Genomic DNA, 21,831 nt, shown 5'->3' on the forward strand with positions numbered 1-21,831 from the left:
CTCAAATGCCCAAAGTTCAGGTCAGGTGCTCCGAACCTTCAGTCATGTCCGGATCTAGCCTTCAAGGCCGATGGGTGCCTTCCTCCGTCACGGAAGAAGACATCAAAAAGTTGAGGGAGGCCAGATATCTGACCGCCGAGATTTTGCATCGGCTGCCTCCCCGGGGGCAGGCCGTCCCCTCCCCCGAACCCAATGAGAGCGTCGTGTTCGTCTCCCACTTCCTCCGAGGTCTAGGCCTTGCTCTGGATCCTTTCGTCAGGGGCTTGATGTTTTATTATGGGCTAGATTTCCATGATCTAGCTCCGGACTCCTTTCTTCATATCACGACATTTATTGTCGTGTGTGAGGCCTTCCTCCGGGTTACCCCTCACTTTGGCCTATGGCTCAAGACCTTTGAAGTAAAGCCGAAGATGATCGAGGGGCAACATGCGGCGTGTGGAGGTGCCTCAATACGCAAGATGACGGGAGCCTCATGGCCCAAAGGTTCCATTCCAGAGGTGTCTGAATTGTGGCAACAGGAGTGGTTCTACATCACGGCTCCTAGAAGTGCCAAGTGGGCGGCCGCCCCCGTTTTCCGCTCGGGCCCTCCACCACAACTGATGTCATGGATTAGCAGAGGACTAAGCTGGGGTCCAGCCAAGGACGTGCCTATACTGCAAAGCCGCATTCGAGATCTCTTTAATGGAGATTTCAGTTTGGTTGCGGTAATACAAGTTATGCTGGACCGTCAAGTCCAGCCTTGCAAACGCCGGCCCCTTCGCTTGTGGGAGTTCAATCCCGAGGGACCGCGTGTCATTCAAAATTTCCTCGGCCCGACGCACGAGGAGATGTACAAGTCATTCTTCGGACCTCAGGTGGAGTGTTCGGAAATCACCGAGGACGTGGGCCTGAGTAGTAACCGCGCCGCCGAACAGGTAAGGCATCTTCCGGCCGAACATACTATCTCTCCTTTGTTATGAAGTTATTTATGAGAGTTTGCTTTTTGACCAGGACTGGCTAACAAAGGCGAAGTTGATTCAGTGTTCGGCCCCCCTCCCTGAGGGTTTGGAAAATCCGGTATTGGAAAAGATGCTGCAAACCGCACCTTGCCCGGAGCCCTTGAAAGAAGATACTGTGGAGGATAATACGGGCGGACGCGGGCCCCCAACGCTGCCCATTCTAACCGAGGGAGCGAGCATCTCCATGAAGGAAGACGACCAGAAGAGGAAAAGGACTGCGCCTGGGGATTCGGAAGCCGAAGCTTCCAAACGGGAGAAGAAGTCTCCCCCAGAGGGTCCTACCTTGGGGGGTGCTGTTGCCGCACAAAGTCCGCGGGGGGATCAATTCTCCCGCGAGTCGTAAGTGACCCGAAATACTTTAATAGTACAGATATGCCATCTTTTTCTTCTGAGAAAATAACCACCGCCTATATTTTTGCAATTCGGGCCTTAGCCCCTCTCAAATGAGCTCGTCTTCGGGGGATCTTCTTCCAGAGATGATGGAGAGCGAAACGCCTCCTCCAGACTCCTCCGCTCCGGAAGCGGGCGACCCTGAAGTGTCATCGCGGAGGGCCTCTCCGAGTCCGCTGAGGCCAGAAGATAATCCCATTGACCCCCGAAGCTCCCAGTGTCCGGCTCCCGAAGAGAGCAGACAAAAGAGTCTGGCACCGTCTAGTGTGCAATCGGATGTTCTGAGAGAGTTGGTGGGACGAGCGGCCATCTCAGATGAACACCGTGTGCTGATGAATACGGTGATGTAGAGAATTTCGTCCGCCAAAAGCGGATTGCATGAAGCTTTTATGAGTCTACTGACAGGCTTTGAGGTACGTAAAAGAATGTATGATAGTCCTGCACATGCTAGGTGTGCCCTGTGTAGATAGTAGCCCCTGAGACTCTGGTTGTCGTCGGAAACGACGACGAACAAAGGATCATATTCCCAGGTAATAACCATAATGCCTCTATGTGCAGGTGATGGAAGCTCCGGTGGCTAGGCGGACTAGCGAGTTTTCCCATTTAGAACGGCAGTTGGATGCAGCAGACGCCGACATCTAGCTTGTTAACAAAAGGCTTGACGAGGCACATGGTAAGTGTCATTATCTGGTAAACGCCACATAGGAAGAGCAGCATGATGCCAGTAGCTTTAATATGTTGTGACTGCAGATGGAGCTGCCACTGTTGAGGCCTTGTGAGCAGAACTTGCCCGAGCCAAGGAACAAGCGAGGTTGGGTAATGCGGCTGCTTTGAAGGCGGCCAAAGAGTTGCAAGCCGAGAAGGCCGCGCATGGCGAGAGCCGAGATAAGATGGCAAAGATGGCCATAGAATTAAAAGCCGCCGCCGACCGTTGCCGGGTTCTTGAAAAGGAAAACCAGGCGAAGGCATCAGACATTGAGAAGGCTGCTGCGTCGAGAAAAGACCTTCGCTCTGCTATGAGGGCAAACAAGGAGGAGCTGCGGGAAGCCGGGGATATTGTAGCTGGGAAATCCTTTATGTTGCGGAGGAAGTTCAGAGATCCACGGTATGCCCCTCTGGATCGGCTGTGGAGTTCGGAGGATGTGTACATGGATTTGGCAGCGAGCGCTGCCGATGCGGCCAAGTACTTCCAGGGTCAGATGGACCGTGAAGTAGACAAGCTGTTTTGGAAACAATTCCATTCTCCCGAGCGTCCGCTTTCATTGACTGACCAATTAGCCGAATGGGCCAAACTAAATAGGTTGTCTGGACTCTCCATGAGGTTTGTTGTGGATCAGCCGTGGCCGGAAAGGTCAAAACCGAACAGCTATTTCAGCTTGGTGCAGCAGTTCCTTGACGTGGTGCCACGCATTAACGCGATGAAGAGGTCGGCGTGCATAGAGGGCACACAAATGGCCTTTGCCCATGTTAAAGCATACTGGGCGGAGATGGATGCTACCACTGTTGCAGCGCGGGATTCGGCCATAGGTCGAAGGGCTGCTGAGCACTACTTTGAAGAAGTTCTTGAGGGTGCTCATTTGATAGAGACCCAGTGCTCAAAAAATATTATGTTTGAGTGATATGTAATCTCATTGTAAGCGACATGCTTTTATAGATTTTTATAAGGCTATTTTTATACTTTTTCCTGAAAGTAGTATGATGCCTCCTGGGCGGCCGTTTATGTATACATGTGTATAACCTGAAAGATTGTAGTCGTCGGCTTCAACCCCCACGCATATAATGCGGAGGTGCTTGCAAAAACACGCGTTCACACTTAACCCAACGTCTTGGTCCTATTAAGGATGTGATAGCGGAGCGGGCGAGGCAACCGGACTATAATGCTTTAGCACTTTCACTTATCCATAGGAGTTTGACAGTGGGGCTACTAGATAGCCCCTGGTGGCTCCGCACTCTCCCAATCCCGGGGTGCGTACATGCCTGGCTAGAAAACGGCCCTTCGTTAAGGCGGAGGAATTCTAACATTCCAACTGGTCATCGAGTGGTTGACCAGTCTCACGCTATATCATGACAGTCAGTTTTCGGCTTTCTCTACTGAGGTGCTCGTCCGGATGAACCAGGGCACAATCGCAGTAGTTCTCCTGGTGCTACCTTAGCCGGTAAAGCGGAACATAAGGCACCAAAACACAGGAGCCGGGCAAACCCAACATTTGACCAAAGACAATGATTCGGAGCTGATGCATATAGGGCCAAACTCGCGACGTCGAACACTCCCTAAGGTATTCGGTCTTTGTGGTATAAACCGGGCCTAAATAATGACCTTTGTAAGAAGCCCCTTGTGTCCAGGTACGTGCATTGTTCTGGCGTGGCCACATGCCAAGACGTCAGCATCCTTCTCAACGGTGGATATGTATCAACAAGAGACAGTAAAAAGGTTTACGCATGGTCTTAATCTAAAAAGAATCCTTGGAGCGGGTCCCTGCTGCACGTCTGCGCCTGTGTCTCCGTTGTGCCGTATCCTGGACGGGTGTAGCACGATGATCATCTGTAAAAGAGAGGAAATTAGGTGAAAAAGTTGTCGTGCAAAAAGATAGTTTTTTAAAGAAACCATGTATAATTCAAGATGAGAAGAAACTGCCACTTGTCTGCGCGCGTTGAGCCCCTTGTATTGACAAATAGGGGTGTGACCATTTATTCAGTATAAGTAGCGGCGCCGGACTTGATCGCTGGTCCAGGCCCCTTTAGTATGCGGCTGCCAAGGTAGCCTCACTCTCGTCGGCGCGCAGGGATCGCTTGATATTTCCGTGCACTGAAATGATGCCACGTGGACTGGGCATCTTAAGTGTGAGGGAGGCGTAGTGTGGTATTGCATTGAAGCGAGCGAAAGCTTCACGTCCGAGCAGTGCTTGATAGCCACTTTGAAACGGAGCAATGTGGAAAGTTAAATGCTCGTGAAGGAAGTTATCGGGGGAGCCGAATATAACTTGTAGTAGGAGGGAGCCCGTACAACAAGCCCCTAGGCCTGGCGTTACTCCTTTAAAGGTAGTATTGCTATGGCGAATTTGCGTTGGGTCTAACCCCATCCCGCGGATTGTATCCTGATATATTAGGTTTAGGCTACTGCCGCCATCCATCAAGACTCGTGTGAAGTGATATCCGCCAATTACTGGGTCTAATACCATGGCAGCCCATCCTGCATGTCAGATACTTGCTGAGTAATCGCGATGGTCGAAAGTGATCGGTTGAGACGACCAGTGGCAGGACTTCGCGGTGACAGGCACTTGGGTATATTTTTCTGGGAGTGCCACGTTGTTTTTTCCCTTGATCATGTGTAACACGTTTACTGTTTTGACTTCTGGTGGAAATTTCTTTTGTTCCCCCGTGTCTTGCTTGGGGGGCTCGTCCTCGTCTTCACTTGGTGTATCCTCCCCCTTGTGTACGGCGTTGAGCTTGCCGGACTGCTTGAAGACCCAACATTCCTTGTGGGTATGATTAGCAGGTTTACCAGGGGTACTATGGATCTGACATACTTGGTCCAGAATTTTGTTGAGGCTGGACAGTTCATCCCTGGTGCCTTTAGGGGGCGGCTTTTGACCTAGCCGAGAGCTTTTGAATCCGGCATTTACTGTCGTGCCCTTCGTGCTGTCTTCTTTATTCCGGCGTTTGTTATTGATGTTGCGCCGTGATTTCCCATTTCCATCTCTAACTTCAGATGTACTGGGGTCGCTGGTGCTGCATCTGGCTAGCCAGCTGTCCTCACCCGCGCAAAAGCGGGTCATGAGGTTTGTTAGTGCGGCCATCGTTCTCGGCTTATTTTGGCCGAGGTGTCTGGCGAGCCATTCGTCACGGACGCTATGCTTGAAAGCTGCCAAGGCTTCGGTGTCCGGACAGTCGACAATCTGGTTCTTTTTAGTAAGAAACCTGTTCCAAAGCTTTCGGGCTGACTCTCCGGGCTGTTGAGTTATGTGACTCAAATCGTCCGCATCTGGAGGTCAGACATAAGTCCCTTGAAAATTTGCCCGAAAGGCGTCTTCGAGCTCCTCCCAACTTCCAATGGAGCTTTCGGGGAGGCCTTTGAGCCAGTGACGAGCTGGCCCTTTGAGCTTGAGGGGTAAGTACTTGATGGCGTGGAGATCGTCTCCTCAAGCCATATGGATATGAAGGATGTAGTCCTCAATCCAGACCCCAGGGTCTGTTGTTCCGTCATATGCCTCTATGTTTACGGGCTTGAATCCCTCTGGAAATTCATGGTCCAACACCTCATCGGTGAAACATAGGGGGTGTGCGGCACCCCTGTATCTGGGTGTGCCGCGTTGTTCGGATGTTTGTTGTGTTGCATTGTATGCTGGGGCGCGCTAGCGTGGTCCATAGATGGATCTTGTTGCGCCGTCCTTTGGGTGCGAGCCCTCGCATGGGTCGCGTGTTGTATTGTGAGCGGTGTTGTATGCCGCTCTGTGTTGGTAGAGGGGTCGTCTATCCGACCAGGTGGCTGCTTTGATATTTGGTTGTGGGGGGTCTGAGGCCTCCTCATCGAATTCGGGTAGCAGCTTCCGCTTTGGGTAGCTCTTGGAGGGGCGATTGTTGCCGTACCTCGCTGCAGTGTTGAGCATTTTACTCCATCTGATTTGGAGTGTGTCTTGCGCGGCCTTGAGCCTTTGCTTCTGCTTTTTAAGACTCCTCGCGGTGGCAACAAGCCTTTTACGGGCATTCTGCTGCTCCGGGTGCCTGTCCGGCGTTATGTCGTCCGGACCATTATCCTTGATAGAATTTGTTTGTTCGGTTTGATTATCCAGACTGCCGTTGTCCGGCAGCGGTTCGCCCTGCTCCAGCGCTGGGTCTGTGTGATCGCTATTTCTGTCGAGGCGGGATTTGGGGTGGCGCTTGCGTCGCCGCTTTGACTGCTTTTCAAGGGAACAAGCTTTCGGTGCGTCCTTCCGCTCCTCGTCGTCATCTTTTGGTGCGTCCACCATGTATACGTCATATGACGAGGTGGCATTCCAGGGCCCAATAGGCGCTGGTTCTTCATCGTCTCCTTCATCGGCGTCCATACCGTCGATGTCTTCGGAGTCGAAGTCGAGCATGTCGGTTAAATCATCGATAGTGGCTACAAAGTGGGTGGTGCGTGGGCTTTGAATTTCTTCATCGTCCGTACCCCAACCTTGCTGACCGTAGTCCGGCCAGGGCTCTCCTGATAAAGAGAGAGACTCTAGTGTCTTCAGAATATCGCCGAAACGCGAGTGCTGAAAGATGTCTGCGGCAGTAAACTCCATGATCGGCGCCCAATCGGATTCGATCGGCAGGGGCGCGGAGGGTTCGGAGTCCGGCTCCTTGGAGTCACGAATCTCGCGGAGTGCGGGGTTGGTGTTCGGCTTGATCGCCATTGGGATCGCAACCCCCGAGGCGGCGTCCAACCGCCCATCCTCGATCGGCGCAGTTAGCTCCGAATTAAGGGCCAAAGCCGATGCGGGTGCGGCCTCCAGGGCACTATTCGGCTGCAGAGCTTGATCATGCTCGTCGGGACAGTGCGGCGCGCTCGGCAGTGGCTCGAATCCATCGAAGATCAAGTCCCCGCGGATGTCAGCCGTGTAGTTTAAACTTCCAAATCTGACCTGATGGCCAGGGGCGTAGCTTTTGATCTGCTCCAGATGGCCAAGTGAATTGGCCCGCAGTGCGAAGCCGCCGAAGACGAAGATCTGTCCGGGAAGGAAGGTCTCACCCTGGACTGCATCGCTATTGATGATCGTAGGAGCCATCGAGCCTGACGGCGACGACACAGAGGAACTCTCAATGAAAGCACCAATGTCGGTGTCAAAACCGGCGGATCTCGGGTAGGGGGTCCCGAACTGTGCGTCTAGGCCGGATGGTAACAGGAGGCAAGGGACACGAAGTTTTACCCAGGTTTGGGCCCTCTCGATGGAGGTAAAACCCTATGTCCTGCTTGATTAATATTGATGATATGGGTAGTACAAGAGTTGATCTACCATGAGATCGGAGAGGCTAAACCCTAGAAGCTAGCCTATGGTATGATTGTTGTTGTCTATCTTGTCCTACGGACTAAAACCCTCCGGTTTATATAGACACCGGAGAGGGTTAGGGTTACACAAAGTCGGTTACAATGGTAGGAGATCGGAATATCCGTATCGCCAAGCTTGCCTTCCGCGCCAAGGAAAGTCCCTTCCGGACATGGGACGAAGTCTTCAATCTTGTATCTTCATAGTCTAGGAGTCCGGCTGAAGGTATAGTCCGGCTATCCGAACACCCCCTAATCCAGGACTCCCTCATGTACCTTGCCGCTTTCGTGTCCATGTGCGAGAACTTCTTGGGTTGTCGACCACACTGGGGTCTCTTCAAGCACATATTCACATGTCGCTCTCAGACGGTCAAGAAGGCCAACCCGAGTGACGAGAGGATGCACGTGATACAGATGTGCGGGGATCTTGGAATTCAAATGAGGAACAAAAGCACTTTCCCAACTATGATCCTTCCCGACTCGGTCCGGGGTTGGCAGTCGACCTGGTTCTATTGCAAGGACCAGCCGACTCCGGGCCAGTCAACTGGGCTCCCCCCTTTTCCATGGCTCAAGTGGAGAAGCCCTCCACCTTGAGAGTGATCCCGGAGGAGAAGGCGCAGGTGAAGGTGTTGGTCGAGCAGGTTGTCCAACTTGTCCGCGATGGAGTGACCGGTATGGACCTATTGGAGGTCTTCCTCAGTCGACGCATCCAACCACTCCAAGCCCGTGACCATCCGATGTGGATGTACTCGGACTCGAGGATTCCACTCGGATCCACCCGGAGGATACCAATGAGGACACGGTGGAGCAGTGGCTGAGAGGTATTACCGGCAACAAGGATAATCCCCGAGGGTCCAGGAGGGTGGTTCCATTCGACCATTTGCGCCAGCCGGAACAGGTACGATTCTGCATTGTCGAGTGTCTTCTTGTTTTACTATGTAGCACCTTGTTGACGGTCGACTATCTTTCTTTTATTCCTTGTCTTTCAGGCTCTTGTTGATATGTACTCAATGCCCAATGGAGTGCAGGAGCAAAACGTTGAGGAAGAGGCGAGCGGGGGCGAGAGTGGAGAGTGGCACTCGGATGCAGAGGAGGACGAGGAGAGCGACAACCCGAGTGACGAAGAAGAGGTCGACTCGCCTCCTCGCAGAGAAAGGAGGTCCAAGCACGCTCACGACCCGGTAAGCACCCCTGACCTGGTGGCCACACCAACTGGGCAGTCTTCGAAGCGCCCTCGGACGTCTTCTCCGGTGCCGACCGAGAAGGTATCAAAACAGCTCAAGACCGCGCCGCCTCTAGCGCTGAAACCATTGAAGGTCGCATCCTCCAAACCGCCGAAGGCTTTGCCCATAATCAAGGTGACCATTCCCACCATCTCTGGGTAACCATCTGACCTGATCTTTTGGTCGACTCGAGCAACAGAACATAACCGACTGAATGTTGACATTTGCAGTGCTGCTACCTCCCGAACTTCCTCCTGCCAATACCGAGACGAAGAAATGGAAGACGCGGTTACCTCCAACCCAGGTACAATTCTCGTGATTTTGTTCTTGATTATTCGGTCGATTAAATTCTGGCGATTCACTTGAGGTCGACTGATTTATTTGCAGCCCCACCCAATGTTATCGAGCTTCCGGATGATGATGAAGATGTGGCCCCGAGGTCTAGAAAGAACAAAAAAGTAGCGGCTGGCAAGACATCTCAGCCGGAACTGACGACAGAACCAACCGCCCAACAACCTGAAGGTGCAGGTGGGGCCTCTGTAACTTTTGATGTCCCATTGTCAAGTGAGCGCCCCGCGCCATCGATTGTACCAGTGTTTCCTTCAGCCATCCAACCTCATGCCTCGGAGCTCCAAGCTGCCGCATCTGGGCCGTCTGCTCCCTTCTTCACCAACTATCATGTTTTAGAAAGCCAGTCGGACGCCGCTGTGGAGGCCATCCGTCAGGCTAGAGTGATGATGGAGTGGATAAAGACGGTGCACGACAACAGCCAGGCTGCTTACGATGCCAGCGCGGCTCTTCGGGCCAATGTCCAGGTAAGTTGGCTTTCGACTGACCTTGTTCTATTAGGATATGCTACCTGAAATATTTTCTTTTATACAATCTCTTGTTGTTTGCGTCGAATCTGTACACCCACTGGGTGTTTTGTTGTCTTTAGTATTTACGCTCTCCCACTCAGCTTGGTCGAGTGGGATCTGAACCAGTGGGGGCATGCTAAGTGCACCCACTAGGTGTAGTTCCCGAGACCGCAGTCGACCGCGGGCGGTCGGCTGGGGTCTGAGTACTTCTTTTCACTTTCCTTTCTTCCACTCGATCCGGGCAGACCGGGCGAGTGGGATCTGAACCAGTGGGGGCACGTCAAGTGCACCCACTTGGTGTAGTCCCCGAGACCGCAGTCGACTGCGGGCAGTCGGCTGGGGTGTGAGTAGTTCTTCTCTCTTTCTTCTTTTTTTTACTCGACCCGGGCAGACCGGTCGAGTGGGGTTTGAATCAGTGGGGGCACGCCAAGTGCACCCGCTGGATGTAGTCCCCGAGACCGCGGTCGACTGTGGGCAGTCGGCTGGGGTCTGAGTAAACTTTTAAGTTATATTCACTCGGAAGTAAATAATCTTTGATCTTGTCGATTGATATGTTTTTTACCTTCTGCAGAAATCTTGTACTCTCATTTCCAAGTTTGCCGAATTTGAGGAGAAGCAGAGGCAACTCAACCTTGACTTGGAGCTGGCCCAACAGAAATTGAAGAAAGCTCAAGATGAAGCTGCTGGTATGGAAGGTAACTGCCTGTCGACTGCTCACGTCGATCCTCCTTTAAAATATTTCTTCGATCTCTTGTTTGATCCGATTGCTTATTTTGCAGAGAAAATGAGGTTGGCTCTGGAGAAGAAAGACTCGGACCTTGCAGCTGTGCAGAAGGAGGCTCAAGATAAGACTGCCCTTGCTGGCCAGAAGCTGGCTTCGGTCGGAGCGCTGGAAGAAGAAGTAAGCAAGCTGAAGTCCTCTCTCACTGAGTCCAAACGAGAGGTAACTCGTCTAAAGAAGGATAAGATGGCTCTGAATGAGAATCTAGAATCCACGACTCGTAAGAGAAATGACGTGGAAGCTTATCTGAGAACTCTCACCAAGAAGCTCTTTCTTATGTTGGAAGGTACTCCTTTAAATCCGATTGCTTTACTGCTTGCAAGTTCGTCCGGTCCAGTAGACTCACTAACTCCTTGACTGCAGAATTCTGTCAAAACTTTAACGAGGAGACTGGATGGATCGAGACGGGTTTGGATCCTATTGTTTCTCCAGTCGGCGACGAGGCTTCCATGAATGTGCTTCGACTGGAATCCCGTGTCGCCAGTGTTACAAGTTACCTTGCTCGTCTGAAGGTGGAAGTTTCACGGATTGACTCATCACTCTGGCCAAGGGCGACGCTTCAAAATGACCTCGAGTCTCTGATGTCTTGCCTCAACGAGGTTCCTGGTCGAGTGCAAGAATGGAAGAAGTCCTCTGCCCGGTGTGGTGCTGACGTGGCGTTGTCCTTGGTAAGAGTCCACTCCAAGGAAGCCCACGAAGATAAGCTGGCGGCAACCAACCAACACGAAAAGACATGATTTCCAGTCCTTTATGGAGACTTTCATCGCTGCTGCCACTCAGATTGCAGATGGAATTGACTTGGATGAATTCGTCAAACCTGCCAGCCCTCCTCCTGCCGAATGAGCAAACTTTGAGATTTAAACCTGCCTTAAATTTGCCTCGGAATGCCGAGTGGTTGCTGTAACCATTAAACTCCTCTAGGCTTGATGCTTGAATACTTTTGATCAGTCGTCTGGAATTTTTAGGATCTGTCTGAACTTGGTTTATTTCTGAATATGCTTGTATTTGCCTTCGAGTGGGATTTGGTCTTTACTCTGAATAATCTTTCGACCTGCATCTCGTTGTCCTTGCGGACGGGGGTGGAACGCATGTTGTATTTGTGGTGCAGCTCCAAAGGAGAAGGTTGCAGTCGACCTGCACCTCGTCGTCCTCGCGGATGGGGATGGAGCGCACATTGTACTTGTGGCACAACCCCTAAAGGGAAGGTTGTAGTCGACCTGCACCTCGTCGTCCTTGCAGATGGTGATGGAGCGTATGTTGTATTTGTGGCGCAGCTCCTAAGGAGAAGGTTGCAGTCGACCTGCACCTCATCATCCTTGCGGATAAGGACGAACTTTAAACCTTAGGCGAGTACTGGACTGCAGCTAAGCCCCCGAGTGGGAGGGTCGCCCACCACTCGGTAGGATTTTTTAAACTTAGGCGAGTACTGGACTGCAGCTAAGCCTCCGAGTGGGAGGGTTGCTCACCACTCGGTAGGATTTTACAAAGTTAGGCGAGTACTGGACTGCAGCTAAGCCCCCGAGTGGGAGGCTTGCTCACCACTCGGTAGGATTTTTTAAACTTAGGCGAGTACTGGACTGCAGCTAAGCCCCCGAGTGGGAGGGTTGCTCACCACTCGGTAGGATTTTTCAAACTTAGGCGAGTACTGGACTACAGCTAAGCCTCCGAGTGGGAGGCTTGCTCACCACTCGGTAGGATTTTTCAAACTTAGGCGAGTACTGGACTACATCTAAGCCTCCGAGTGGGAGGGTTGCTCACCACTCGGTAGGATTTTACAAACTTAGGCGAGTACTGGACTGCAGCTAAGCCTCCGAGTGGGAGGGTTGCTCACCACTCGGTAGGATTTTACAAACTTAGGCGAGTACTGGACTGCAGCTAAGCCCCCGAGTGGGAGGCTTGCTCACCACTCGGTAGGATTTTTTAAACTTAGGCGAGTATTGGACTGCAGCTAAGCCCACGAGTGGGAGGCTTGCTCACCACTCGGTAGGATTTTTTAAACTTAGGCGAGTACTGGACTGCAGCTAAGCCCCCGAGTGGGAGGCTTGCTCACCACTCGGTAGGAATTTTTAAACTTAGGCGAGTACTGGACTGCAGCTAAGCCCCCGAGTGGGAGGCTTGCTCACCACTTGGTAGGATTTTTTAAACTTAGGCGAGTACTGGACTGCAGCTAAGCCCCCGAGTGGGAGGGTTGCTCACCACTCGGTAGGATTTTCTTTTAAACTTAGGCGAAACGGATTCGTAGCTAAGCCCCCGAGTGGGAGGCTTGCTCATCACTCGGTAGGATTTTCTTTTAAACTTAGGCGAAACGGATTCGTAGCTAAGTCACCCACTGGGGGATTTCAGATGCAAATAAAAGCAACAACAATCGTCTAAGAGGACTGTAAAGTTCTTGTCTTTGATAAGAAAATTACAAAGGTACTTCTTATTACATTTTATTCGAATGGGTACTTAAGTGTAAAGGGGGCGGAGCAACTCCGCATTCCAAGCCCGTGGCTCGTCCTTCTTATGCTCGACATTGTAAAGGTGGTATGCCCCGTTGTGGAGCACTCTGGTGACAATGAAGGGGCCTTCCCAAGCAGGAGCGAGCCTGTGTGGTTTCTGCTGATCCACTCGAACAACCAAATCTCCCTCTTGAAAGGCTCGACCTTTCACATTTCTGGCGTGGAATCGACACAAGTCTTGCTGATAAATGGTAGACCGGATCAAGGCCATCTCTCTTTCCTCCTCTAGGAGGTCGACTGCGTCCTGCCGAGCTTGCTCTGCTTCGTCTTCAGAGAAGAGCTCGACTCATGGTGCATTATGAAGCAAGTCACTCGGTAGAACAGCTTCAGCTCCATAGACCAAGAAGAATGGAGTTCGACCAGTGAACCGATTGGGAGTTGTCCTCAATCCCCAAAGAACTGATGGAAGTTTATCAACCCAGGCGCCTGCTGCATGCTTGAGGTCTCGTATTAGTCGGGGTTTCAATCCTTTGAGAATCAGGCCATTTGCTCTCTCTGCTTGTCCATTCGACTGGGGATGGGCGACTGAAGCATAGTCGACTCGCGTGCCTTGGGAGGCGTAGAAGGCTCTGAACTCATCTAAATCAAAGTTCGATCCATTGTCAGTGATGATGTTGTGTGGAAATCCGTATCTGAACGTCAATTCTCTAATGAACCTGACGGCAGTACTAGCTTCCAGATTCTTGACAGGCTTGGCTTCAATCCACTTGGTAAACTTATCGACTGCTACAAGCACGTGAGTGAAGCCGCTCCTACCAGTCCTCAGCGGTCCAACCATATCTAATCCCCAAACAGAAAAGGGCCAGGCGAGTGGAATGGTCTTTAGGGCTGATGCAGGTTTGTGGGACATATTGGAGTAAAACTGGCAGCCTTCACATCTGTCGACTATATCTTTCGCCATTTCATTTGCTCGTGGCCAATAAAATCCAGCTCGGTACGCTTTAGCCATGATGGTCCTAGAGGACGCATGGTGGCCACAGGTCCCCGAGTGGATGTCGTTGAGGATCGCTAGACCTTCTTCCGGGGTTATGCATTTCTGGCTGACTCCGGTTATACTTTCCCTGAACATCTGTCCTCTTATCACAGTAAAGGCTTTGGATCGACGGACGATTTGTCGAGCCTCTTCTTCATCCTCTGGGAGTTCTTTCCTAAGGATATACACAATGTACGGCACTGTCCAGTCGGGAGTAATAACCAAAATATCCATGATTAGGTCGACCACGGCTGGAATCTCGACTTCAGTCGGATTTGTGGCACTCTTTGGTTGTGGAAGCTCTTCAGTGAAAGGATCTTCTTGAACTGAAGGTGCATGAATATGTTCCAGGAACACATTACTGGGAATGGCTTCTCTCTTGGAGCCTATCTTTGCTAAATCATCGGTTGCTTGATTTTTCAGTCGGGGTATGTGATGGAGCTCTAACCCCTCAAACTTCTTCTCCAACTTCCTCACCGTGTTGAAGTAGCCAGTCATGGCTGGGCTTCTGACGTCCCACTACTTCATCACTTGATTGACTACCAAATCTGAGTCGCCATAGACCATGAGGCGACGGATGCCGAGTGAGATGGCCATACGTAACCCATACAAGAGTGCTTCATATTCTGCTTCGTTATTGGAGGAATCAAAGTGAATCTGGAGGACATATCTAAGCTTGTCTCCTCGGGGGGATATCAGCACCACCCCAGCACCGGAACCATTTAGCATCTTGGAACCATCAAAGAACATGGTCCAGTGCTCCGAGTGAACTTGAGTCGGCAGTTGCTGTTCGATCCACTCGGCGAGGAAATCCGCTATTTCTTGGGACTTGATAGCTTTCTTTGCCTCGAACTTGATATCTAAGGGAAGCAGTAAAATCACCCACTTTGCCACTTGACCAGTTGCATCTCTGTTGTTCAGAATCTCTGATAATGGAGCGTTGCTGACGACTGTAATGGAGTGGTCAGAGAAATAATGTGCAACCTTCTTCGTGGTCATATAAATCCCACAAACAAGCTTCTGATAATGTGGATATCTTTGCTTTGATGGAGTCAAAACTTCAGAAACATAGTATACTGGGCACTGAACTTTGTAAGCTTTTCCTTCTTCTTCCCGCTCGACCGTAAGTATAGTACTTGTCCAGTGGCTGCAATGTAAAGCAGTAAAGGCTCTTTGCTGATTGGAGCAGCAAGCACCGGCTGGGTGGAAAGCAGGGCTTTAAGCTCTGCAAATGCTGCATCAGCTTCAGGAGTCCACTCGAACTTATCTGACTTCTTCATCAGTCGGTAAAGATGTAGTGCCTTTTCACCGAGGCGAGAAATGAATCGACTTAGGGCGGCCAAACAACCAGTAAGCTTCTGGACATCATGCACACGCACAGGGCATTTCATCCGGAGTATGGCACCCACTTTCCCTGGGTTAGTGTCGATCCCTCGTTCGGAAACGAGAAAACCGAGTAATTTTCCGCCTGGAACTCCAAACGTGCACTTTGATGGATTAAGCTTGATATCATACCTTCTGAGGTTGGCAAAGGTTTCAGCAAGGTCAGCCAGCAGGTCGGAACCTTTATGTGACTTGACCACAATGTCATCCATGTATGCTTCCACATTCCAACTGATCTGAGTGAGTAAACACTTCTGAATCATCCGCATGAATGTGGCTCCAGCGTTCTTCAAGCCGAATGGCATAGCGACATAACAGAAGCACCCAAATGGGGTGATGAAAGCTGTTTTTATATCATTGAGTCCATACAGACGGATCTGATGATACCCAGAATAAGCGTCCAAAAAGGACAAACGCTCACACCCCGCAGTCGAGTCGACTATTTGGTCAATGCGAGGGAGAGGAAAGTGATCTTTCAGGCAGGCCCGATTGATATGTTTGAAGTCAATGCACATGTGAAGTGAGTCGTCCTTCTTTGGGACCATGGCAACATTAGCTAACCACTCGGAGTGATAAATCTCTCGGATAAACTCAGCTGCTAGAAGCCGAGCCACTTCTTCACCGATTGCCTTTCTCTTCTGTACGGCGGACCGTTGAAGATGTTCTTTTACTGGTTTCACTTTTGGGTCGACTCGCAAACGATGCTCAGCCAGTCCCCTGGGAACACCTGGCATGTCAGAAGGTTTCCATGCAAAGATGTCCCAGTTCTCACGGAGGAACTAGATGAGCGCTTCTTCCTATTTGGAGTCGAGTGTTGCTGGAATGTGAGTCGGAGCAGCATTGGGATCCATGGGGTGAATGTGAACCGACTTTGTTTCACCAGACGACTGGAATGTTGAATCTGTGGCAGGCTTCTTAGCTCACAACAAATCACTCAGATCAGCATTTTTTTAATACTCTTGCAATTCCACTACTGCCATTTGTGCATCGGCGATCTTTGAGCCCTTCTGGAAGCACTCTTCTGCCTTCTTTCGATTGCCAGTGATAGTGATCACCCCTTTAGGACCAGGCATCTTCAATTTGAGGTACACGTAACATGGTCGAGCCATAAAACGTGCATAAGCTGGCCTGCCCAGAATAGCATGATAAGCACTCTGGAAGTCTACGACTTTAAATGTCAACTTTTCTTTGCGGTAATTCTTGGATCACCAAAAACTACATCAAGGGCGATCTGGCCGAGTGACACAGCCTTCTTGCCAGGAATAACTCCATGGAAACTCATATTGCTTTCACTGAGTCTAGACATCGGAATGACCATTCCTTTCAACGTTTCTGCATACAGTATATTCAGACCACTGTCACCGTCCATCAGAACCTTAGTCAATCGAGTGCCTTTGACTACTGGGTCGACCACCAGCGCTTGCCTCCCAGGGGTGGCTATGTGCGCTGGGTGGTCGGACTGGTCGAATGTAATGGTAGTCTGAGACCATTTCAAATAATTGGGTGTCACCGGAGCGACCATATTCACCTCTCTGTTGATGACTTTCAGTCGACTCTTACTCTCAACATCAGCGAAAATCATCAGAGTGGAATTGACGTGGGGGTAACCATCATCGTCCTCTTCCTCATCCTCAACTTTGTCCGTTTCCTTCTCCTTTTCCTTGGGTTGTTTCTCTCGGAATTGCTGGATTAGGAGTCGACATTGTCGAGCGGTATGCTTCGGGTAAATGAATTTACCATCTTCATCTTTCTTAGTGTGAATGTGGCATGGTAAATCTAGCACATCATTTCCATCTTGATCTTTTACTTTCTTGGGGTTCCACGGTCCTTTGGGTTTCCCTTTGAACTTTCCTTGAGTCACAGCTAAGGCTTCTCCAAGAGCAGCTAGCTCGGCTTTGCGCTTCTGCTTCCGACCGGAGTTCCCTCCTTCGGTTTCGTGGGTAACTGTTTTGTGCTTGCCACTCCGGAGTCGGTCTTCCTCTTCACCATTGGCGTATTTGGTGGCAATCTCCATCATCCTAGTCACAGTCATATCTCCTGTCCGACCGAATTTCAGATTCAATTCCTGATACTTAACGCCTTCTTTGAAGGCACAAATTGCTCGGTGATCTGACACATTCTCCACTGTATGGTGTAATGTGATCCACCTCTGGATATAATCTCTCAGAGTTTCATTCGGTTTCTGAACGCAACACTGTAATTCTGTCAGCCCTGCTGGCCGTTTGCAAGTACCTTCAAATGTTCTGACAAATACCCGGGCAAGATCTTCCCAAGTATAAATACTACCAGGCTCTAACTGATTCAGCCACGCTTTGGTCGAGCCCTCTAAAATCAAAGGGAGATGCTTCATGGCAACTTCGTCGTTGCCACCACCAATCTGTACAGCCACTCGGTAATCCTCAAGCCAACTGTCAGGCTTGGACCACCAGTGAACTTACTGACTCCAGTCGCCAACCTGAAGTTGGGAGGAATCACCGCAGCCCTAATGGCTCTGCTGAAGCACTCTGGACCTGAGACATGCACTCTGCTGTTGGTTGGAAAATCTCTGTCGTGGCCTTCTCTATGAGCTCTGTTTCTATCAACCAGACCTTGAACGAGAATAGATCTTGCATCAAAGCCCGGTTCTCTAGGGTCAACCGGAATCCTTCGTCCACCACTGTAAGGACGTCTGTCATCATGCTACCGAGCCACATATGACCCACTCCTTGGGGGAGGCGTGGGCACTCGACGACGATCATCGTGATCGAGTCGGTGATCATACTGCTCACGGTTTCTATACTGATCTCGCATGTCCCCACGTCCCTCATGCCTCGGGGGCGATCTCGGGCTGTGAGCCGACTGGACTATGTCTGCAACCACGGATCTGCTATGGATCCTATTCCGCGACTGAGATACTGTTGTATTCTGCTCACCCGCTGCTCGGAGCAAAGCCCGGATCTGCACCAAACCTCGACCAGCTTCTGACTGGGAAGGTTGATTTGACTCTGCTATTCGGGCCGCAACTGCGAGATTCTGGATCGGAGTTCGGTATACCTGAGTCGGAGGCGGAAAAAGTTGATGTCGACTGGACTCGGGGATATGCTGCCGAGCACGCTCGTCGAGTGCGCGCTGGAGGTTCTCCAGTCGAGTGCGTTCAGCTAAGTTGGCCAGGCGCGCCTCCTCCAAGGCCTGGGCCTCAGGGGTTTCTCCAATGATAGGAGTGTGAAGCACATCCATGTTCTCGCGGTGAAGTTCTTCCCTCCACTGCGAAGAGAGGGGTTCGGGGCGGTACTCTTCATGAACACGCGGCGGATCGCTGCCCCCATCACCTCCGTCTTCACAGGTGAAGCCAGGAGGACTGTGTGGTCCATTGACCATCAAAACTTCCGCCGCGGGGTCGCTGCGGTCGCACTCGGATGCAGCCTCTACGGAGCCAGTCGAACAGGCCATAGAGAGTTTCGTACGGCTCGATTGTCGCGACCTGGGGGGTGGCCGACTAGCGAGCCACCGCATGCCTCACCCACCGCTGAAGCCGCGATCAACCGGAACGTTTGCTCCGGCGGGCTGCAGGGAGTGAGGTCAACACAGGAGCCCACCTATACTGAGTCGACGGCTGCCGTAGGAGGACACCACGGACGCACGCGCGAAAGTGCGTTGCCCCGCGGATGGGGAGAGCCTCGACGTCGAGTGGTGCTTCTTGGAGCCAAGCGGAGTCGTCGGCTACGAATACGAGCGCGCCGAGTTGGATCTCGCGGCCCTCGGCCAAACCTCCGCGTGAAACCATGTTGATGGGAGATTGGAAAAATTGCAACTTCTCCCACAAGTCGCTAAGACACCTGCCCCACGGTGGGCGCCAACTGTCGTGGTTCTAAGTCTGACAGTAGAATGGGGGGTAGGGATGTAGAGGCAAGATCCTAGCTATGGAGGAGTTGTACACGCCAGTTTTACGAGTTCAGGCCCTTCTCGGAGGAAGTAACAGCCCTACGTCTCGGAGCCCGGAGGCGGTCGACTGGATATTATGCGTGTGAGTTACCGGGGGTGCGAACCCTTGTGCCTGTGGAGGGGGGTGGCTTATATAGAGTGCCCTAGGACCCCAGCCAGCCCACGTCACAGAGGGTTTAAGGTACATTGAAGAGAGAACGTTACTGGTAACGCCCAAACTAAAGTGCTATAAATGACAATTAAGCCTATAAGTAAATGCCCGACCGTTGTTCATGCAAAGTGGATTTAGCTCTTCTGTCCGTCGAGTGACTTCTGTGACGGTCGAGTGACATTGATTCTTCCGAGTGGAACGTCTCGGTCGAGTGGATGATGGTACCCTTTGAATGATCCTGGCTTTAGGGTGATGTCCTAGGGGAGGATGTCTAGGTCAGATCTATGACCCTACCCTAGGTACATAGCTTCATCAGCGGCCCCCCTAGGGTTTCCAACCCTAGGCGCCTTGGGCCCATGGGGGGCGCACCAGCCCACTAAGGGGCTGGTTCCCACCCAACTACAACCCATTAGGTCCTTCGGGGCAGCTGGACCCTCCCGGTGGACCCCCGGAACCCCTTCGGTGGTCCCGGTACAATACCGATAAACCCCGAAACTTTTCCGGTGACTGAAACTGGACTTCCCATATATAAATCTTTACCTCTGGACCATTCTGGAACTCCTCTTGACATCCGGGATCTCATCCGGGACTCCGAACAACATTCGGTAACCACGTACATCTATTCCCTATAACCCTAGCGTCATCGAACCTTAAGTGTGCAGACCCTACGGGGTCGGGAGGCATGCAGACATGACTGAGACATCTCTTCGGCCAATAGCCAAACAACGGGATCTGGATACCCATGTTGGCTCCCACATGCTCCACGATGATCTCATCGGATGAACCACGATGTCAAGGATTCAATCAATCCCGTATACGATTCCCTTTGTCTACCGGTATAGCACTTGCCCGAGATTCGATCGTCGGTATACCAATACCTTGTTCAATCTCGTTACGGCAAATCTCTTTACTCGTTCCGTAACACATCATCCCATGATCAACTCCTTGATCACACTGAGCTCATTAGGATGATGTCCTACCGAGTGGGCCCAGAGATACCTCTCCGTCATACGGAGTGACAAATCCCAGTCTTGATTCGTGCCAACCCAACAGATACTTTCGGGGATACCCGCAGTGTACCTTTACAGCCACCCAGTTACGTTGTGACGTTTGGCACACCCAAAGTTCTCCTACGGTATCCGGGAGTTGCACAATCTCATGGTCTAAGGGAAAAAGATACTTGACATTAGAAAAGCTTTAGCAGACGAACTACACGATCTTGTGCTATGCTTAGGATTGGGTCTTGTCCATCACATCATTCTCCTAATGATGTGATCCCGTCATCAATGACATCCAATGTCCATGGTTAGGAAACCGTAACCATCTATTGATCAACGAGCTAGTTGATACGTCTCCAACGTATCTATAATTTTTGATTGCTCCATCCTATATTATCTACTGTTTTGGGCAATATTGGGCTTTATTATCCACTTTTATATTATTTTTGGGACTAACCTATTAACCGGAGGCCCAGCCCAGATTTGTTGTTTTATGCCTATTTCAGTGTTTCGAAGAAAAGGAATATCAGACGGAGTCGAAACGGAACGAAATCAACTAGAGAAGTTATTTTTGGAACGAAAGCCACCCGATGGACTTGGACCCCAAGTCAAGGAAGGAACGAGGAAGCCACGAGGGTGGGCGGCGCGCCCACCCCCCTAGGGCGCCCCCCCTGCCTCGTGGGGCCGTCGTGGCTCCCCTGACGTACTCCCTGCACTCATATATACCCACGTATCCTAAAACTTCCGAGACAGAGGTTAGATCAGGACTTCCGCCGCCAGAAGCCTCCGTAGCCACCGAAAACCAATCTAGACCCGTTCCGGCACCCTGCCGGAGGGGGAATCCTTCTCCGGTGGCCATCTTCATCATCCCGGTGCTCTCCATGATGAGGAGGGAGTAGTTCTCCCTCGGGGCTGAGGGTATGTACCAGTAGCTATGTGTTTGATCTCTCTCTCTCGTGTTCTTGATTTGGCACGATCTTGATGTATCGCGAGCTTTGCTATTATAGTTGGATCTTATGTTTCTCCTCTCCCTCTTCTCTCTTGTAATGAATTGAGTTTCCCCTTTGAAGTAATCTTATCGGATTGAGTCTTTAAAGATTTGAGAACACTTGATGTATGTCTTGCCGTGCGTATCTGTGGTGACAATGGGATATCACGTGATTCACTTGATGTATGTTTTGGTGATCAACTTGAGGGTTCCGCCCATGAACCTATGCATAGGGGTTGGCACACGTTTTCTTCATGATTCTCCGGTAGAACTTTGGGGCACTCTTTGAGGTCCTTTGTGTTGGTTGAATAGATGAATCTGAGATTGTGTGATGCATATCGAATAATCATACCCACGGATACTTGAGGCGACATTGGAGTATCTAGGTGACATTAGGGTTTTGGTTGATTTGTGTCTTAAGGTGTCATTCTAGTACGAACTCTAGGGCTGTTTGTGACACTTATAGGAATAGCCCAACAGATTGATTGGAAAGAATAACTTTGAGGTGGTTTCGTACCCTACCATAATCTCTTCGTTCGTTCTCCGCTATTAGTGACTTTGGAGTGACTCTTTGTTGCATGTTGAGGGATAGTTATGTGATCTAATTATGTTATTATTGTTGAGAGGACTTGCACTAGCGAAAGTATGAACCCTAGGCCT

The sequence above is a fragment of the Triticum urartu genome, chromosome 2, assembly GCF_003073215.2.
Source record: "Triticum urartu cultivar G1812 chromosome 2, Tu2.1, whole genome shotgun sequence".
Classification (NCBI taxonomy): domain Eukaryota; kingdom Viridiplantae; phylum Streptophyta; class Magnoliopsida; order Poales; family Poaceae; genus Triticum; species Triticum urartu.